Here is a 17,561-nt window from a genome sequence, read left to right as displayed (position 1 = left end):
CTCTATGTTCATACTAGGCTCTAATTCTCAAAGTGGTAGCAAAATTTACGTTCATATTTAGTTGAATATAAAATAAACACAGTTTAATGTGGTGAAAACAAAAGAAGTGAAATAGGCATTATATCTGATAAATTTTATTTTTTAAAAATTTATTTTTTAACTGAAGTATAGTTGATTTATTTTATTTTTTTGAAGCTTTAAATTTTATTTTATTTATTTTTTTATACAGCAGGTTCTTATTAGTTATCCATTTTATACATATTAGTGTATATATGTCAGTGCCAATTGCCCAATTCATCACACCACTACCACCCCGGCCACTTTCCCCCCTTGGTGTCCATAGGTTTGTTCTCTACATCTGTGTCTCTATTTCTGCCTTGCAAACTGGTTCATCTGTACCATTTTTAGTTGATTTATAATGTTGTGTTAGTTTCAGGTCTACAGTTCAGGAAGTCATATACATATATACAGATACATATTCTTTTTCAGATTCTTTTTCCTTATAGGTTATTAAAAAATATTGAGTATAGTTCCCTGTGCTATACTATAGGTTCTTGTTGGTTATCGATTTTATATATAGTAGTGTGTATATGTTAATCCCAAACTCCTGATATAACCTTCCCGCCCTTTCCCCTTTGGTAACCATAAGTTTATTTTCTATGTCTGTGGGTCTGTTTCTGTTCTGTAAATAAGTTCATTTGTACTTTTTCTCTCTCTTTTTTGTTTTGCATACCACATATAAGTGATATCATATGATGTCTTTCTCTGTCTGACTTCACTTAGTATGATACTCTCTCGGTCCATCCATGTTGCTGCAAATGATGTTATTTCATTCTCTTTTATGGCTGAGTAATATTCCATTGTGTGTGTGTGTATATATATATATATATATATATATATATATATATATATATATACACACACACACCATATCTTCTTTAAATTAAAATTCATTTTAGTAAAAGAGCTTAGAGAATGGACAAATTACTTTAAGATAGATTTTAAAAAGTCAATGTGGAGTGCTAAGAAATTATCAGCATTTGAAGTTGTGATTCTCAGCATCTACTTTTGAAAATTTTTCATTTAGATGAAAATTAGAAATGTCATGCAATTTTTAGAAAAGTGAAGGTTAGCATAATTATCTGGAGGTAAATTAGAAATAAAAAAGGAAAAGTGTAAAAAATAAATTCTACAACAATATAAAAGATATACGGAATTAATGAAAAAGTAAAATACTTTCTGAGAAATGGATTAAAATGCTAAAAGATTAATAAAAAGTTTGAATACTGGCCCTTTGTGTACAAAAATCATTGCATGAAGAAGATTTTGCCTGAGAAACCATCATTTTGTTTAATTTATTTTTGACAAATTTACTCTTTGTCATCAACTGTCAGAAAAACATGTGTGTCTTACCACAGAATTCAATCTAGTAATAATCACAAACAGCACTGTCAGCCTCCAGTGGGGTGTTAGACCAGTATCAACCCTGGCGTCATAAAGAGTTTGGGAGGCCACAGAACTACTTCCCGGGGAAAGTTCTATAGCTTCTCAGCTCTGTTCCTTTTCTGCAAAATGGGAAAAATTATGTGAGATGACATATTTGAAAATTATTTGTAAATGTAAAGCTTTGGACAAATGTATAGAAATATTATAATACATTATTATTATTATTTTTTAAGTGCAAGAAGCACATTATAGCAGCTGCTAATGGAAGCATAGGTCTGCAAATAGTACTGAAAGTCATCTCTATAGGATTTCTAAACTCTCTGTCATTCAGCATCTTGTTCTAGTTAGTTATGTGTTCGCTGGCACTAGTTCAATGGATGCCTTCTGTGTATCTTTGGCTAAAACGCTTGATTAAACGGACTCTTTAACTCATTCTTTGATGCATTATTGACTCATCCATTTATTGGTTTGTTTAACATTTAGTGAATGCCTATATGGGCCAGACACTGGACTAAGTGCTGTGGACGTAGGCATAAAATAAATGATCCCTCTCCTTAAGGAGGTCACATTTATTGGGGTGACAAGTGAAGAAATAGGGAACTCTGTTGTACTGCAGCAGTGCTGTGACAATAACCAGCACACAGCCTCCTGGGTGAGAGCAGCAGCATTTAACCCAGCTGCGAAGATCAGAGAAAGACTCTTGGAGGAGACAGCAGCTAGACACCTGGACTAGCTCTTGAAGAATAATAAAGCATTAGCTCGGGAAAGAAGGGGTGAGGAGAGGAACATGTGGTTTTTCTCACAAGCAAAATATTTAGTTTAGTCTCTATGTTAGTTGAACTGAACTGAGTCACCTTTAAGGTAAAAGTTTTTTTTTTTTTAAAGTGTTTACAAGGTGCTGAAGAATAGAAAGAGCTCTTCAGGTAATCAATTCTCTTTCATGCTGCCCAGTTAATAATTGCGTTCATTCTTGAGCAGCTCATAAGTATATTACCACTTCAGACCCACTGCTTCAAAATGCATAAATGAAAAATGATCAGTGTTGCTTTCCTTACTGTGAATATTTTAAGTTGCAACATTAATATACTTATTTCTCTTTTATTGGCAACAAAATAAGCATTGGAAATAATGGGTTTTGCTTTATTGATTTCAGAGAAACTACAGAGATGTAGAAACGTTGAGTTTAAAAAAAAAAACAAATAAAATGAACTCTTGCCTCCTGTGGAATGCTGTATTTTCATCTGAAATAGTCCATGGGATTCTGACGTTATATTTGCTTATATTAAAAAGAGAAAATCATATGACATCTCTTATAGGACTGGAGTCATTTTGGAACTGGATCTTGAAGTGTGCTTGGAAAATATCATTGATGGAAAAGCAGCCCAAAGGGCTACAGCAACATTAGGAAGAACACAGGAATTGAAACAATGGTACTAAGACTTCCAAGGTTGTGAAAATGAAGGTAAAAGAGAGGGAATGAGGGCAAATATTTATTGAGCGCTTACAACGTCTCTGCAGCTTCATGGGGGCTCTGTTATCCACATTTCACAGATGAGAAACCCAAGGCTCAAAAATGTGGAAGAACTTGCCCTGCGTCACAGAATGTGTAATTATCAGGGCTGGAATTCAGTCTCAGATCCTTCCGATTCCTGATCCCATGCAGTTTTCATTATGCCTTTCCACTGCATTAAAAGAAGACAGAGTAGAATAGAAACAAGGGCTTTGAGGAGGAAGAGAGAAGAGGCATTTTTACCAAAGAGCTATGATCATTTGGGTTAAATGGGAGGCAAGTCCTGTTAAGGAAGAAAGGAGGGGATTGGGGTAGTAAAACCCACTGTTCATCTGGGATTCAGGTGAACTAAACTGTAATGACCACTCGGGTTTTACTAAATAGATTTATTTTACTAAAAATAATAAAAGGGAAAGTATTTTAGGACATGAGTTTTGATTTTGGTTTGAAAAATATGGCCACCATAAAAACAAGTATCTTTGTAATGGAAAGTCATCAACAAATGAGTGATTCATCCAGTGCCTTCCTACTTGCAGTGTATGTGCGTGTGTGTGTGTGTGTGTGTGTGTGTATGCATGTTTGTATATGTGTGTGTGTGTGAATGAGGCTCTACCTTTTGTCAAACAGTGCCACCTCAACAATGCCTGCAACTTGAATAATAAACTCTTTCTTTCCATAAGTCCTTCCCCCCTTGCTACCAATGTTCTCTTTCCTTTTAGCCAACTAGCCCCTGTACAAATCTGTTTAATCAATATCCACTAATAATATTGGGAAGGACTCCATGAGTTTGTGTCTCAAATAAAATAATATTTTACCTGCAAACTTCTAGGGGACATAATAATATAGAGCTATGAATCTCAAATAGCCCAAGCCAGGGGAAGGAAGAACTGGGCTCATGGGAGTGAAGGAGTTGTTCTGGAAGCCCTCATGTACCACAGAGGTGGGGATTAATACAAACAGGAAGAACAGTGCATGACCAAGGCTCCCTAGTGTGGCCCCCAATCTCCCCAGTATCCCTAAAAGCTCCAGGATTTCCACCACTGGAGATGAAATCTCTTCAACTTGAGTATTCAAGTGCTCTTCATGGCAGTACACCTTGGAGTGAGGTTACATTTTAAGCTGCTATCAGTGAAAGTGTTCTTGTTCAGACAGAGAGGAAGGAGATGAGAAAGCCAAAGGGCTCACCTCTTCCGATTTTGCTAAAAGCCAGCCTTGCACATGGAAGATTATTGAGGTGGATTCTGATCAATATAACACTGCCTCATTATAGACATAGTCATTCAGCTTTGATATCCAGTGGGGGTCTCATCCTGCTCTGATGCTGTCTCATTGGTTTCTTTGTGCCTATAAGAGATGGTTGTTAAAGCCTGTCTTACAAAGACAGTGAAGTGTGGTGTGCAGGGCATGTCATTTAGAGACACAACATTTGGACCAATAACGGGCTTGGCCAATTTCTGGCAGTTTGACATTTATTCCCACTGTCCCTGCCCCATGGCCAAGTTCAAGCCCTCATCACTCTTTCCCTGAACTTCTACCTGGTCTGCTGGCCTCTGGTCCCTTAATCTCTGATTTAGTCAGTCCTCGGTGCTAAATAACCCACCCAGCCCACATATTCTGTCATTTCATTGCCCTGCTTAGTTTTTTTTAATGATTCTGTATCAGCGAAACAATGAAACTTGAACCCAGCAGAAGGCCCTTTGGGATCTGGTTCTTGCCTCCTTTTCCAAGCAGCCTCCCCTAACTCTCTCTGCTGTCCTGAATCAGGTAATATGCTATTCCCGGATAAGTGCTTTACGCCTTTGTGCTGTATTGGCTTAATAGTCGTCAGGATTTAGCTTCAAAACTTTCTTGACTTTCGAGAGCCCCTCTCCTTGCTCCCCATTTCAGTTTTGATTCGTTCCTCTTTGGTTTTATACCGTACCTTGCACAGACCTCTACTGTAGTCCATCTTTGCCCTCACCATATTGCAGTGATCTGTTTACTGGGGTGTCTTGATCCTGCAGAGATCGTGAGCTCCTGGATGGACAGGCTGCAACATGTACCCTGTAGATGAAAGAATTGGATGCAGAGTTTGGCACAGGGCTGCCATTCGGACAGTATCTCTTAAATAAAGAACACTACTTAAACCTAAAAATCTTTAATTTGTAAAACAAAAATGGTAACACCCAACTCATGGAATGGTTGTGAGGATAAAATAAAAAACACGTGAAAGAGAACTTCTCAACTATACATGTCATTAAACATCCTAGCTGTTATTATGGGGTTCGTGTAGGTCCTGAGGATAAAGCTTTGTCTTTATCTCATGGGCATTTGAGACACTGCAGATTCTACTCCAAGTCAGGAATTAGACTTAGTCTAAGGATTCCTGTAATATACAATGTTTTATGTAATTATTAAAATTTCTACCTGCCTATTAGGCCCACACTCCTTTTTAATTATCTTAGCTTTAGGGAAAAAAAGAGATATATTAAGAAAAGAAAGCCTCATAACAGCTCGTTATAGCATTATTTGTTCACAACTACTAGCAAATGTATTTTGCCGAATGCCTCAAATCCAGTTTTCAAAGACTGAGCTGCAGTTAGTAATCATTTCATAAATATTAATGGGGAACATGCAAGTGGAAAGTTAAATTAAAATGCTACCAAATGGCTAGCGTGGAGCAGAAAATGCGCAGGAATTTCTAATCAGTGGAATACATGGTTGTATAACTCTTATCCTCCCATTAGAGTACAAAACAGAAGTTGATTTTTCTCCCAATTAGCATCAGTTCATGTTGAAGGGGAAATGCAAAACAGCTCAGTTACTGAAAGATTCTAGAACAGCTATTCTTTACGGTAAGTTTACCTTCCCTGGTCTTGGTTGAATGCAAATGGCTGGACACATAGACTTCACGACTGACGGTGGTCTTCTCATTGGGTTGCTTGGCAAGACTTCACAAGATTTTGGGAAAGGAGAGAACAAGCAATATTTTACTTTCATTCACCATCAGTTTATCATTTTTAATTTCTGGAGTTTTTATAAATCTATATTTTAACCAGCCTGTTGAAAATATGATTGATTTAGAGATTTCAAACTGGAAGAGAGGAAAAGTACAGAGTTCTGATTAGCTGGGCCCAGTGCTGCTGTAGTATCTAATTTTAGATTATTTTTAGTATCAGCATTAGACACCTTTGCCTCATATTAAATTCATCCATCCATCCATCCACCCGTCTAGCAAATGTTCACTGAGTATATACTATGGACAACAGCCTGTGCTAGGCATTGGAAATGGATAGTTGAATAAGATATGGTCACGCACGTTCTTCTCCTATAGGTTTCACAGTCTAATACAGCAACTATATCATAGCTTTGTTATGAGATTGAAGGAGTTATTGTATGTAAAGCTCTTAGAACAGTTCTTGACACCTAGTGTTGACATATGGTAAGCACTGTGTGATGGTGAGGGTAGAGCAATATTAGGGGATGAAGATGGACATAATGGGAAGAATCAGAAAATGACGAGCTTCATATGTCATGCATATTTTTCATGCATGAAAAAAGGAGTGATTGAAGAACAGGAAACAGGTGAGTGAGGTGATCACTCATGTGTTCCATAAAGACCATTGTGACTGCTGTTTGGAGGATGGATTTAAGATCCAGGAGCTAGAAGGCTCCACATCAGTTGTAAGGCAATTAACTTAGATGAGGAGAAAGAAGACAGTGGGCTGAATGAAGGGAGTAGCATGCAGGCTGGAGGATGGAGGGAATATTTGAGATTTTTAGGATGGGGGGATTGGTGGCTATTGGTAATTCACTGGAAATAAAAGGCAGTAGGGGGAGAATGTAGAGTCTCATTTGATGCCCTAGTTTCTAGAAGAGGTGACTGGTAGACAGTTGAGCCTTAAATGAGAAAAGTGAAAGTAAAAGAGGGGCACTTTTTGTGGAGAGGTTTTGAGTTCACAGCTTTCCTAAGAGCTGCATCGCTAAACAGAGAATGCACTTAGCTGGCTTCAAACTCTGCCAACTCAGCAGTTTAATTCTTGGATAAGGCACGGCATCACTCTGGACTTCCATTTCCAAACTTATAAAATGGGGGCAAATACTATCCAAAGGGTTGTTGAGAAAATGAACAAAGATAATGTATATGGAAGCCCCTTACTTGAGATGACAGGACTTAGTATGTGCTGGAGGTTCTTACTTTGAAGAATGGTGAAGATTTCACTCTGAATGGTTTGTTCAGTTTCGGAAGCTTGCCTGAGAGGAAAAGACTTATTCATAAACTTGTTCGTTCATGCCCTCTCTTTTTCATTTGTTTATTCATTCATCCAGTTGGCAAGAATTTATTGAGGACTTTCTGTGTATAGGTCATGTGTCAGGTGCTTCGACAGGGAGGAGTCACTTTGGCAAACAAGGATTCCTTTGGGTGCCAACTGTGTCTCTGTGCTAAAACTACTGTCAGATTTACTTTGATTATGTCTGTATTCCTGCTCTGTAGCATAAGAATGCAACAGAGATGAGATCTCCCTTAGGATCTCAAAGGACCCAACATTGATCCTTTACGTTACTCTGATGACAACAAGGTAGTATGCTGGATGGTTGCCAGTTAGTCAATATTTCTTTTCATTTTGAATTAAATTAATTGGTAGACAAGTTGTTATTAACAGCAACAATAAAAATAATAGCTAAAATCTACTGAGTGTTTTCTAATCAATTGTACCTCACTACCTCGATTGATTCTGTGAGGTGATTTATTCTTTTCCTAGTTTACAACTGAGGAAATTGGGGCTAAAAGAGGTTAAATCTCAGTTAAAATCATATAGCTGGTAAGCAGGAGAGCTGGGACTGTAACCGACGTTTGTGTGACAGTATCTCCTATTGCAGTATCTTACAGTGTATTGTAATTCTGTAAAATACTAATGTAGCATATTGCCCATATTTCAATGTGTTTAGATGATTATGCTATGTTGACCTCCATAGTCTAAACCTATTTCCTTCCCTGTACATACATCTTGTACATACATCTTTCTCAGCGTATATCATATTGTCATGTTGTTCAATTGACTTCTCTGTCTCCCTTCCTAGAATATGAACTTCTTGGAGGCAGGACCATGTCTTATGGTCTTGTACTTGGCAGATAATGAACAGTTACAACATGTTCGTTTGAGAACTGAATGTATGTATATATAAACTACAGATGAAAACTGTTTTTTAACACTCATCAAAGTGTTTCTGTTTTTGATACAACTAAGGACTTATATAGATGATTGTATTTAAGTTGTTATAGAATTACCTATTCAGGTTTCAGAAATCTTCTTAAAAGTTATCTGGTCAGGAAAACCTCTAATATACAATTATTAGCTATCTCATTTATGTTTTTCACATCACTGCCTATATTGCTGTATTATTTATTTTACAGAATGGTAATTATTTGTCTATCAATATCTCATTCCATGTATCTTGAATTTAGCTGTGCTGATATTGACCTTGGCTGACAGAGCCGCATGGAAACTACGTGGTTGTGCCTTCCTGGGAACCAAAGACACTGCAACCCTTTTAGTCAGTGCCCTTGCATCCACCTTCAGGTGAAAGTCTTTCCCCACTGAAGCCCGTCCAAAAGTTTGAAAAGGTGACTGCACCCTCAAATGCACAGACATCAATGTACAGTCATCAGAAACATGAAAAAGTAAGGACCATAACACCTTACAAAAGTAAGGTGTTACCAAAGTAAGACATAACACCAAAAAAGAAACATAATAATTTTCTAGTAACTACCTCCAAAGAAATGGAGATCTTCAGGTTACCTGAAAAAGAATTCAAAATAATTATTTTAAGGAAGCTCAGCAAGAATCAAGAGAATACAGATAGACAACTCAATGAACTCAGGAAAATAATACATGAGCAAAATGAAAAATTAAAGTGATACAAATCATAAGAAAGACGCAAACAGAAATTCTGGAGCTAAAAAATACAATTAATTAAATGAAAAATATGATAGAGAGCTTCAATATCAGGCTCTATTGGGCAGAAGAAAGAATCCGGCAACTTGAAGACATGTATCTTGATATTATGCAGTTTGAGGAGAAAAAAGAAATTAGAATGAAAAAGAGTGAAAAAAAGCATATATGTAGTATGGGGTATCACAAAGTGAAACAATATCTGCATTATGGGAGTACCAGAAGGAAAATAAGGAAGGAAAGAAACAGAAAACTTAAAGTAATAATCTCCCAAATCTGGGGAGAGTTATAGCCATCCAGGTACATGAAGTTCAAAGACTCCTAAACAGAGGTCTTCTCTGAGGCACATTATAATCAGGCTTTCAGAAGTCAAAGGCAAATAATTTTGAAAGCAGCAAGAGAAAAAAAGACTCATCACATACAAGGTAATCCTGGTAAAGCTATCAGAAAATTTCTCACCAGAAACCTTGTAGTCCAGAAGAGAGTGGGATGTTATATTCAAAGTGCTAAAAAAAAAATTAAAAAAATTTAAAAAAGCTGACAATGAAGAATACTTTCCTCAGAGCCCTTTAAATTTTTTATTTTATTTGTGCCATTTGTTTCCTAGCAGAGCACCTTTGTCCAGTGTATTGGACTCTCTGTTACAGTTTGTTCATCACTTTCCAAAAGTGAAGTGATGAGCACTCTATTGGGTCATCATGCTCACTTACCAAAACTTGATTCTCAACTATTTAAACCTGCAAAATCAAAAGGAAATCATGAAAAGCCTTCCCTGGTGAGACAGATAAGGTCAGTAAACACAGAAGCAATTTCTAACCCTCTACCAAGGTCATGGGTTTGGAGAGCATAGTCATTGTATCCTGTGGAAGGGATCAGGGGGGCAAAGCCCTGGAATCCCCTGCCATAGTCAGTGGGTAGCCCTGTGTCCCCACTGGATCCTCTGAGACTCTTCTGTGACCCTGATAATAAACTCAGAATTTTGCTTATGTTAGTTTCAGTAGGCTTCTTTATTTTATTATTTATTTATTTACTTATTTATTTTGGCCATGCTTCATGGCCTGTGGGATCTCAGTTCCCCGACCAGGGATTGAACCCAGGCCACGACAGCGGAAGCCTAGAATCTTAATCGCTAGGCCACCAGGGAACTCCCTCAGTAGGTTTCTGTTCTTGCAATGGAAACCATCTTTGACTAAGATCGTTTTGTATACTCTTTTGTATACTCCTTGCCTACTCGTAGTCGTTGTTCTTTCACTGTAAACATTATTAAAATTTCTAAAACAAAGTGCTTTTGAAATGTACTAAATGAGTTAACAGATACAGATGCTCACAGCTGTCAAATGTCACCAAGCCCCTGCTGTATTAGAACACAGGGCGTCCAGAAGTGTGAGGCATGGATCCTGCTCTCAACCTATCATGGGAATGAATAAGTAAATAATAGCAGTGTTTGCTAGTCACTTATTTTATTTCTTAGTGTTTTTGGCAGTCAGGGAATTATTTCTTTATGTTATCATAATGGCAACCTTTTAGGATAGCTTTTATTAACCCATTTTACAGATGAGAAAATTATGGTTTTAAGGAATTTAGCCAACATATATTCTAGTAATGTCAGAGCTGGTGGGTGCGGGCCAGGGGGCAAGTCTGTCTGATTCTGCCTTCTGTGCTTGTGCGCATTACATTCCAACTTGGAAAAGAGTCAGTAAGACTGAATGGAAAAATATTGTCCCAGGTGACTTGTCCCATGGAGACAGCTGAAGAGACCTAACTGAAATTTCTTCTGCTGCTTTCCCTGACTGACAACACCCTCAGAATCTGTCCTTCCTACCTCCAGCTCTGTGAATCATCTTCATTAAAGTCAAAGAATCTTTGAGCAGCTGTGCATCTGCACATTGAATTTTCGCACTCAAATGAGAAGTGGCTGGACATCATTTTCTATGCCAGATCCAAGCCTTTGGTGTGTGATGAATGCCTGAAAGCTCCAATTCAGTATGAAAATCCAGCACTTCCTCACATCAGGAGACGGTAGGATCAAAACTGCATTTAGGGTTGATGAATGAAATGTGTTATTAAAGATAATTCTTCCAAAAGTAGTGGTAATTATCTCAGCATTAACATTTCTAATTTAATTCAGCCCTGATTAAATCTTATCTTTCAGAAGGAGGAAATTGAAAGTGTGAAACACAGGATGGGAGGAAAAGGTTCTAACGGGTGTGGCTTTCAGTTGAAAAGAAGCTCGCTATAGCTTATATATTGGGCTGCATTATGCATACTTGCTAGCACAAGCCAGCTGATACCTGCGAACAGCTCCATCTTACATGGTCGTAACTCCAACACTCTTTCAAGAGGGGGATTTAAAGGTTGTTAATATTGATTTTAAATATCATGTGACTTTCCCCCTCTGCCCTCTGGGCTGGGCTTATTGTCTACATTGATTCTTCCCTCTGTCCTTTGAAATTGAAATGTCTGGTTACCTGCCCTTCTCTTTCACTAGTCAGAGCCCCTCAAGGACAGGAACGATGATGTAAGTACCTTTATACCCTCTGCATCCAGCATAATGCTTGGCACAGAGTAGAAACCCAATACATGCTCGACAAACAAAATGACCAAAGGGCTGATCAACTTGAATAGCTTCTATTTTCATTTACCAGCATCCCTATCTCAATCCTTTATGCTCCAAAATAATTTATTCATTTCTTGGCCTGAGAGCAAAGTGCTTTAGCAAAGCACTTGGGGTTGGGTGGAACCGAGGTTAAGGAAAAGAAGAGACTAACGACTGAGAATAATAAAATGCAAGCTTAGATCTCCTGAATTTCAGAATGAAAGGTGGAGTTTCAGATCCCATTTCCCATGTGAAACTCTTGGCTTGCTTTTGCTAACAGTCAAGCTAAAAAAAGGAACTTTTCACAAAAGAGGTACTTTTCTTCTTGGCCTGGAAAATCAATTCCGATGTTAATCTGGCTCCTTGGAATGTCCTCCCCCACCCTTTTTCCACCTAGCAAAATACTCTTCATCTTTCATAGCCTGGCTCGAATGTCAGCTCTTCAAATAATAATAATCATGGCTGATATCTGAAGAGTATTAACTCCGGGACGGGCTGTGCTAAGAGTTTTATAGAAATTATATCACTTGCTGTTCACAAATCTCCATCAAATCAGGACTATGATTTATTATAAATGTACAGATGAGGACGCGAAAGCCTATAGAGGTGACGTAATTGCTTGAGCTCAAACATTAAGTGGTCCATAGATTTGAATGCGGGAGGGTTGACACAGCTGGGCTTTAACTGGGAGGACACACTGACTCCCTCTGAGAACTTCTGTGATGCTCTCCAGACAGAGACAGCCTTTTTCTTTATAAAGACCCAACACCCGACCCTGGCCAATTCTCAGGAGACCACCACAGCCTTTTAATTCTTCCCCACAGCTTCAAACTCCGCACTTGCAATAACACCTTGAGCACCGATGCCAAGTCAGTCAGTCTTCTAGAAACGATCTCCACTTCTGTCACTGCTCTGCACTTTGAACGCTCCAGTCTTTGCTCACTGCCCTTGTAGTTTCTTCTCTTCCACTCTGCCTTGCCTCGGTCGAGCCAACATCGTATTTGTCCTCTCGGTTTTTGCTTTCCTCCACATGGCTGTACATCAAGAAAGGAATACACTCTCTTGTGTTCTCTCCACCTCACAGAGCATCAAGCCTGGAACACATATAAATTTCTGCATTGTGTTAAAAACAGTGATGACTGTTTTTTATCTTTATTAATTCTTTGGAAGTCATTATTCCAATATAGTATATTTATGCATTCCACCACAGCCCTGATACAGCACAGCAGGGAATTAGAGCTCACAATAGCATTTCAAGTGTAATCCCTCTACCCAACCCTAGCTTTTCTAACAACTGATGCTTATCAATCCAGAAAGGTGTTGCAGGTTAGTCTTCCTTTTCTCAAATCACATTTCCTTCTTAAAAGAATCCCTTTATATGTGACTGCGCAATTGATATATTTTAAGTTTTCAAAGTAGATGCATGGGCATATAAATGACATCCGACCAAAATGCTCCTCTGGACGTTGGACTGTGGGAGTTGGAAGGCTAAAGTGAGAGAGGAATCATTTTGGATTCTGGTTTGCTATTTCCACTGAAGACGAATGTTAGACATCCCTGAAATTAGTGTACATTCTCACCATATTGAGAAATAAGTGGATAAAATGGTACTCTTCTCCTCAATAAAGATCAACTTATATCTTGCAAGGTTGCTTGTATATATTTTCCTGCTATTTCAAATATATCATAAAAGCTGACCTTTTTCTGTACATACTATCATCATAGAAGATAGTACAGAGGAACCATGAAATAATGACTAAGACAGCTAATATTACTTGTCAGCTATGTGACTTTGAGCAATACTCAAACTCCCCATGCCTCATGGTTTTTATCATAGAAGTGGGGTTAGTAATAAGGATAATTATTTTATTGGATTGTGGTAAAGATTAAATGGTTTAATGCATGTAATGTCTCACCATGACTACTAATACCCGTAAGCCATTGTTACTTAGTGGAGGTAGCATTGAATTGGGAGAAAGAAGACTCCACTTATCTCTGGTAACTAGCCCAGTGGCCTTGTGTCCACCACTTGATCTCACTAGATGGACCTAAAGAGCCCTCCACAATCTGGTCCAGTTTCATGTCATGCTCCTCAGCACATCACACGTGGCTTTCCATCAGTTCAAGCTCTTTATAGTTGTTGTCCCCTAGACACAAGTCTACTCTTTCTCCCATTTCCACCGTGCCTGTATCATGTGGGCACATATGTGCTCTCTCTCTCTCTCTCTCTCTCACGCGTGCCTGCACACACATGCTCCACCTCCCTGTGTCTTTGCTCATCCCATCCTCTTTGCCTTGCTATCGCCTGGCTAACTCTGCTTAGAAGGTACTTCTCAGAGTGGCATGGACTTCTATACACCACCAAACGTAAAATGGATGGCTAGTGGGAAGCGGCCACATAGCACAGGGAGATCAGCTCGGTGCTTTGTGACCACCTAGGGGGGTGGGATAGGGAGGGTGGGAGGGAGGGAGACGCAAGAAGGAGGAGATATGGGGCTATATGTATATGTAGAGCTGATTCACTTTGTTATACAGCAGAAACTAACACACCATTGTAAAGCAATTATACTCCAATAAAGGTGTTAAAAACAACAACAACAAAAAAGAAGGCACTTCTCAGAAGAGCTTGCTGACTCCCTGAGTCTGACTCTAAGTCCTTCCTTGGCGTTCACTTCACACACAGCCCAGCATTGTCATTGCCTGTTTTAATGTCTGAATCTTTCACAGGATGTGGCGCTACTTAGGGAAAAGTCTGTATTTTATGAAATCATCTGATGTCTGGCACATCTTGAGCTCACAGTATGAGTTTCATATATGGTTCTTGAAACATTGACTTAGTGGTGGCATCTCTCAAAAAAATAATGGGAAGAAATTCATGTTCTTGAGCTGGGGTGTGGGAGTGGTGACAGTGGCTTATGAAAATAACCTATTGGGCTTTTAATTCTGTACATGTCTTCCACTAGCCCTTGAGAAACATAAGCCTAGTTCTTTAAAAACATTTTTTTATTAAAAAATTCTTTTATATTGTAGTGTGGTTGATTTACAATGTTGTGTTAGTTTTAGGTGTATAGCAAAGCGATTTAGTTTTTTATATATATATATATATATATATATATTCTTTTTCAGATTATTTTCCCTTAAAGGTTATTACAAATTATTGAATAGAACTCACTGTCCTATACAGTAGGACCTTGTTGGTTACCTACTTTATATACAGTAGTGTGTATAAGTTAATCCCATACTCTTAATTTATCCCTCCCTATCCCTTTCCTCTTTGGTAACCATTACTTTGCTTTCTATGTCTGTGGGTCTATTTCTGTTTTGTAAATAAGTTCATTTGCATCTTTTTTTTTTTTTTTAGATTCCACATATAAGCAATCTCATATGATATTTGTCTTTCTCAGGTCTAGATTCTTAATTCCACCTGGTGCCCATGAAGGTCATATATGGTAGTGGGGAGAAGGAAGGAGATTCATGAAGTATTTCCCACATTTCTGAAAGCCTGATGGAATTGCTACACTTACCCATGAGGAATCTATTCAAACTTAGTCAATTTCACGTGTTTTTATCTTTAAGTGAAATCGTATTAGTTCAAGATGGTCACAGTTTCTCTTCATGTTGATCAGATGTTCTGATGGCAGTTTTCTCTTTGATTATTGTAGAATGATAATAAAAAATTGGTTATTTTATACATGCACTTTTACAGGTAGGCAAAATTGTTTGAAAAATGACAAAGAGTGGGGGCAATTAAAGAAAGAATCTGTAATGACTGGGGAGTTAAGGTAGGTGACATCTGCAGAAGAAGATGGCAGCTCTCTCGTTCCTTTTCTGTCATTTCTGGAAGCTTGGTATACTCGTTGGATAGGCCTTCCACAAACTGAGTGGTTTAAACAACACACATTCATTATCTCACAGTTTTGGAGGTTGGAGGTCTGAGGTCAAGGTTTCAGCTGGGTTGGTTCCTTCTGAGAGCTATGAGGGAAAGATCTGTTCCAGGGCTTTCTCTGACGTGTAAGAAGGCTGTCTTCTCCCTACATTTCTTCCCATCAGCTTCTCTCCATGAGTGTCTGTGTATAAATTTCCCTTTTATAACATCAGCAGTCATATTGGATTAGGACCTACCCTAATGACCTCACTTTAACTTGAATCCTTCTGTAAAGACCCTCTCCAAATCAGGTCACATTCTGATGCACTAGGGGTTAGGCCTTCAACATATGAATTTTAAGAGGGGTGCAAATCAACCCATAACCCTTGGGGGCCACCTGAACCTGGGGTCTTGTGGCCTCTGGCATCATGTTGGCATTTCCATTATTTACCACATGCAACTCCATCCCTTATGAATTGACAGAGAGGCACATGAATAACATTTCCTGAATCCTAACTTCCTTTGCTGCTGCTGCAAAGCTGTTATTCTCTTTGGTTTCTCCTTTCATCAACCTGGCTGCCAACCAATGTCTAAAAACAAAAAAAATCCTCATGCTGCAAGCTGAGTTCCTGCCTTGGGTTGATGTGGCTTTATTGATATTCCAGCATGGTTTGCTCCACGATTTATGCTCTGCAGTTTGTGAACCACAGACCCAAGGGGAAAAGAGATAGTGAAAGAGGGGATTTTTTTGATCACTTTATATGCAGTAAGTGAATCTCAATTTCCTGCCATGCTATTTCAGAGTCCTTAAATATCCTTTGCTCTGCCTGGGTGTTAGAAATGACAAAGGATCTACATTCTTCAGGATGAAATATGAGTCCTGGAAGAGCTGTAATCAGAGTGACCTCTTAATGAGAATGGACCTACGGACATGTGCATCCTTCTGATTTGGGGTGAGGGGAGGATGCCTGTGTTGGGGTCTGAAATGATAAGAACAGCTGCAGGTCTGTGGGAGACCTTAGTATTCCTGGATCTCGAGGGGAGGAACCATACCATAACCTCCGTCCTCATTTCCCACAGTGTAGGGACAAACTGAACCACATCATTAGAGAACTGAGGATGGTTATTTAGAATGTTGACCTCTGCTCAAAACAGGACTTTCAAAGCAAGGCCAACCATGAAAGGGGGAGTGAGTGCTGCAGCCCCAAATTCAGAAGATGGGAAAGGACATATTGGCAGAACTGGAGGAGAACTTAGATTTCATATGAGAAAAAAATGGAGACCCATGCCACCGATTTTTAATATGTATTGGTTTCACAATAAGACAAAAACCAGGCCATTATTTGTAATGAGTAAAGTAACTTAAAACATCTATTTCTGTGTAGAAATCGCCATAGGTGGCTTGCACCAACAGAGGGGAAGACAGAGAGGAAAAGGGACCAGGTGAGGGAGACTTGGAGGGGGAAAGGATGATGGAAGTTTCCAAGCTCTGGCCTCAGGGGACACTGAGGACCAACCCATTTACTATGCAAGCTTCCCAGTGGTTTGATTCAGTAAAAAGAGCCCACGAGGAAGAACATGTGAAGTTGCTGAAGGGTTCTGCTCCCAGAGCAGCAGGCAGGTTCTTTCCAAGCCTGAGGCGTGCACGGGAGCAATGATTAACAACAACCACTTGAGATGAGCAGCTCTTTAGTGTTCCATTTGTCTGACTCTCTTGCGGTCCTCCAAGGCGGGGGATGGGCTGACTCATAGACAGGATGATTTAATCTTATTGTAAAGAGCCTGAAGTTTGGAATGTGAGGAACAGGTTCAATTGCCTCGACCACACTGAGCAGGCTACTGAAGTTCTCCGAGGCAGGACTAGAACTCAGGTCTCTTTGGCACCAGCCTAGGGTCGTGTTCACTTCACTTTATCTTTGGCTTTTCCTCCCGGCAGGGTCAGATTTTTTGGTCCCCTTTGCCCTGTGAATTCCTTGATATTAAAAAGTCTATCTTATTCACCTCTGTTTTTGTCTGGTGACTTGCTGAAGAGATGACAGAGAAATGGCACAACCTGATGGGCACCTTCCAAATTATTTATTTTAATCCCCCACTCTTAGGATGCTATTATATTTGCAGCTGAAATGTAAAGACCATGGTCTGTAACTAATCCCTTGTCTTCACTCGGCTGGATTATTCCACGGGCAATCCCTTCTATTCCTGGCTTTCTTC

General features: G+C 39.0%; 1 long non-coding RNA gene across 1 annotated transcript in view; it reads right to left on the bottom strand.

Moving 5' to 3' along the window:
- Positions 1-2,952: 2,952 nt before the first annotated feature.
- The window catches only part of LOC137205731 (uncharacterized), a 28,068-nt gene continuing 13,459 nt past the window's right edge, over positions 2,953-17,561 (bottom strand). Inside the window, exons 2-5 of the long non-coding RNA XR_010934280.1 lie at positions 8,708-8,736; positions 5,801-5,886; positions 4,917-4,999; positions 2,953-3,128 (exon numbers count right to left, since the gene is read on the bottom strand). This is a non-coding gene — a long non-coding RNA (uncharacterized lncRNA). The remainder of the gene's footprint in view (positions 3,129-4,916; positions 5,000-5,800; positions 5,887-8,707; positions 8,737-17,561) is intronic.

The sequence above is a fragment of the Pseudorca crassidens genome, chromosome 14 (assembly GCF_039906515.1).
Source record: "Pseudorca crassidens isolate mPseCra1 chromosome 14, mPseCra1.hap1, whole genome shotgun sequence".
NCBI lineage: Eukaryota > Metazoa > Chordata > Mammalia > Artiodactyla > Delphinidae > Pseudorca > Pseudorca crassidens.
The sequence above is the reverse complement of the archived record's forward strand: the minus strand, read 5'-3'. Positions and strand labels throughout refer to the sequence as shown.